This window comes from Tiliqua scincoides, chromosome 2 (assembly GCF_035046505.1).
Source record: "Tiliqua scincoides isolate rTilSci1 chromosome 2, rTilSci1.hap2, whole genome shotgun sequence".
NCBI classification, from domain to species: Eukaryota; Metazoa; Chordata; class Lepidosauria; order Squamata; family Scincidae; genus Tiliqua; species Tiliqua scincoides.
Window position 1 is genome coordinate 260,311,805 of NC_089822.1, and position 4,633 is coordinate 260,316,437.

The following is a 4,633-nucleotide window of genomic DNA, read 5'->3' on the forward strand; positions in this document are numbered from 1 at the left end:
CCAGCATGCATAACACCATACAATATTTTCAGGAACAACAGAGAGCACAGTACGCGCGTGATCCAACATGTTTTTTATAAAATACGTTTTCCCGCAGTTGCTAGGCCCTGCTAAAATGGCCGAAAAAGGGTGTTTCCACCGCACATCCATCTTAATACCCATAAGGGAGAGTTCTGAAGTCTTTCAGAAGGACCCTCTTATCATATACGACCCTTAGCATCTTCTTCAGACCGCCTGTTTCGATACGCCACATCTTTTTATTTCTCAGAATGCCCCTCTGCTGCAGAACAATTTCTTTAGGCCCCGTTCCATAGTCCAGAACCATCTGTTTCAGACTATCGAAATGGACCCTTTCAGAATTCTGAGCGTGGAGCGTAATGCCCTTCACTCTCATGTAAGACCTCGCGGAGGACAGTCTCAGGCCGTAGGTCTTTGGACCAGCAGACACAAACTCTGTGATGTGCTCATTTGGGGGAATCTCATTTGTCAGATCCCCTAAGTAGTCTCCTAGGGGGGACGCCAGTCCCCCTCATGATGTACAAAGATCACAGAATCTGTGTCATTGTACAAGCACCTGTCACCCAACTGATCCAGCAAGTTGTAAAGTTCTAATCGTGCGTATGCGGTTGTAAAAGCCCCTATTAGTACATTTGTTCTCCCGGTCCGTGTGTATCAGTCTGATGAATTTCTCCAAGACACAGTGACCGCCTCGTCGTCAAGAATTTCAAACCCTGAAATCTCATAGGCAGGTGAGAAGGCATACTCCAGAAGCTGAGTAGGATCCCTCACGATGCTGCTGTTCAGCAAGTTAGAGCGCTGAGCAAATTTTCCCCACAAAGAATTTAAAAACAACTTTGCTATCTGGCGCTTTGCGGGGTTCACCGCGATCTTTTGGGGGCGTAATTCAATGCCCTCTTTTACACGATAATCAGAGATATATTGTTTCTTTTTCTCCTCATCCGTGCACCACGAGGGCTAGCCCGTGGCTTCTTGTTTCTGACGTAGATGCATTTTAATGTAACCAGAAAACAACTCGTCAGATTCGCCAGGAAAATCCCATATCTCTGAAATTGCCAAGACCCTGTACCCCTTTTCCAGGGCTTTCAACACCTCAAAAGTGCACCATGTGCCTATGATGGCGCGTTCCTCATCAGAGTGATGGCAGGGTTCCTGCTGGTTCATTTCCGCACATTTCTGGCACAAAGGGAACATGAGCTTCCCCCTCACCCTAACTGGTAATACAGGGAAAAAGAGTCCTCTCGGGGGGAGCACTTTCATTTTCATGACACCAAAATAGCAAGACAGGGGCTTAAAGTTCTTGGTGATAATTTCAGGATGCCCCAAAGGATATTTCTTTGTTTTGTTTACATAAGGGTACAAGCTCGTGAAGTCATAATAACATATTTCCTCCCCCTCTTTAGGCTTGTAATAGAGGGTAATGGCATTTGTTCTCCCACCAAACAGAGCATCTCTAGGTTGCAGAGGTTGCGGAGGGCTTGTTTCAGATAGAAACGCTTTAAGCTCAGCATCGCTGCATAGCATTACGCTCCATTCGTGTTCCCAAATGGTAATGATCTCAAACCCCATATCTTTGAGCTCATACTCCCTACGCTTGGTCTCATAATGAAGCATACGGTAGGTTATGTTCCTGAGGGGGTTTATTTCTGTATCCTTGTAACAAATGGGACAGCCGTGATAAAAACACCCGTAAAATTCAAAAGCTGTCGGTTTGTCCCCAATCACTGCGTAGCCATCCAGATAATATTCTCCTGCCCGAAATTCTCCCCCTTTCAGAGCGTGTCTGATCTCGATGGATTTTTTATGCTCCAGATACATCAGCCATTGTATAGCCGCAGAGGAAAATCGCTTTTTTATGAAGTCGTAGTTGTCCCAAGGTAAAATAGCGATGGCATTGCTTTCTAAACATGGCCATTGCGACGCTAGCTATGGTTAAGTATTGAAACGGATCCAGCCCGTCCCTCCCTTCCAATTTAGTCATCTGCAGGATTTCATCCCTGAACAACATACAGGCCTTCCTCAATATTTTTACATCCTGTTGGCAGTAATGCGCTAGCTCTTTCTGGAGATTAAAAATGCTGGTCTTATTTTCCTCATACCACATGAGAAAATCTTTTTTCTCATCAGGCATCATGGTATCATACCCGTAAAATTTCGGGTGGGGGAGAGGGCCTTGGTAATCCCAGTTTTCAGCAGTGTTAAAAAAGTGGGGAAAATATCCTTTACAGCCCTCAAACCCCAAAGCCTTGGGAAGTTTCCCAAGCTTCATGGAGAGGAAGTTTAAGCTGTCGATAAATTTTAATTTCAATTTTTTCACCGTCATGCACATAAGTTTACCTCCCTGTACAATAAGTTTCACATCCATCCTTTCCTTCACCAGCTGGTTTAAGATAAAGTAGCTATCATACCCCTTTGCATTGTGTGCCAAAAAGGTGAATCCTTTGAACTTTGGGGAGATAAAAGTTGAAATGAAGTCTGAAAGACAGACTTCACCCTTAAACTCCCAAGTTTTCCCTTCCTTTGTCCCCATCGCATATATATAATTGGGAAGGTGAATTCCTGTCTCCTGAGTACACTCAAAGTCAAAAAAGATATACTTGTCTGAAAGTTCAGGTTCCCTAAGAGGGGGAATGTAGCAGAGATGGTCAGGTAAAGGAATACTGAGACACTCCAAGCACTTTCGTGGCTTGCATTTGTGTCTTTTAGTGACATAACCCCCTTATTCTTCACACAGCCGTTTAGAGAAGCAGTCAATCTCTTTTTTGGCTGCTAACTTTTTATGGATATTTAAACAGGTCTGAGAAGGGCATATCAGTCTGCAGCTTTCACACTGCACCTCCACCTCCCTGGTACACTGCCTCCGTAAACAAAAACGACAGCAAAACCTACAAGTGTGTGTATGAGCATAAGGAGTTCCACAGATGGAGCAGTAATTTCTAGAACCAAAGAATCCTTTCATGTTTAGAATACCATAATAATGTTCATCATGTAGCAGTAGAAAGTAGGACTTATCATGTATAAGTGGGCCCGATCTGAAAATTTCCCAGCCTTTATCACCATATAGGACAACCCCTATATTCACTTGTAAATACCTTTCAAATCTCCTCAGGTCTGATAGTAGTATTTTTTTATCAGGGGCAATCCCAACTGCTGCATACAGCTGTCTTGCCATCTGTAATAAATGAAAATCAGTATACCCTTGGCCATTTATGATTGCTAAGAGACTCCCCCCAAAGCAAAGGTTGCTGTCCTCATTATTCAGGTCAACAAGGTGTTGTCTTTTCTTTTCTATGATCTTGCTATAAAGGACAGTGCTTAGCAGTCTTCGACCCCTTCCACCCCTGTTTCTGATAACAGAAACAATGAGACGCAACAGACCATTGAGATGAACTTCTGCATTGCTCTGAATGAGATTCCCTATGTTAGCAAAAAATGATGCGGCATCCAGAGCATTGATGTGTCTCCTCAAGGAGAAGAGGGGGTTATTTAACCCTTCTCCTTCAAAACGCAGTTGTACTAAATCCGAAGGATGTATTTCACTACATAATTCTCCCAATAAGTCCTGAATGTTACTGATTATGGCTTGTTCAACCAACAGGGGGTGACTTAAACGCTCCAGGTTTACAAAACGGAAGGAAAAAGTGTATCGGGAGACAGGTAGTCTCTGAGCATGCCATTCCCAGCGACCCTCCCTTTCAAGGTAGACTCTTGGTTCAGGCTCCTTCTCCTCCTCCCCCTCTGTAGTGTTCATGGTGGAATAACCACTATCGGACACACGGGTTCGATTGGAGGAATAGCCACTATCAGAATGGTCTTCAACCATATCAACACCTACATTTGGTGCAGGAACAGGTGACCCCTGGGGGATGGGAGAAAGTCCTATATCATCATCATCCTCTGAATCAGAGGAGTCCTCTGGGGAGCATGGGAAGCCTGCCCCAACCTGATTCAACCCTTCATCAAGTGGGACATGTGTGGTGTCTGGCTCAGGTCCCCCTGCAGACTATCAGGATAGATGTGGAAATGTTTAATATTTTCTTGAAAAGAAACAAGCATCTGTTTGTTAAGCCCATTGCCCTGAAACAACGAACACCAGTGTTTTTTTAGCTCTGAATTCCAGTAGCTAAGCTGAGCTGAGAGTTTTCTCTCCTTCTCAATAACAGAATTCATACACTGATTCAATAACCCCCCCAATTCAAAACATTCATCTGGGTCAAGGTTTCTGGTTTTCTTCTGTTTTTTCTTCGGAGCAAAATCTTCAGATTCACTTTCAGACAAGGCAGCAGCAGGAGGACGTTTCCGGTCAAGGGATGGTCTCCCTGTAGGTGTGACAGTTCCTAGAAGGAAAAGGCATAATTTTCTTTTACTGAATGGGGAGACTACATAACTGAAATAGGCAATTTATTATCATAAGAACAGACCATAGGCCCCCACCTAGTCCTACACCCTGTATCTCACACTAGGTAAAAAAGAGACTCCCTTGCATAGTCCACTTCTAAAATCCTGGCTTGTAACCCCCAGTGGATTTTTTCCCCTTCAATCCCCTCTTAAAGGCATCCAGTCCCAAGGAGTAAAGAAATATTTTTTGTCAAATTTAGTGGATAAATTTATACAA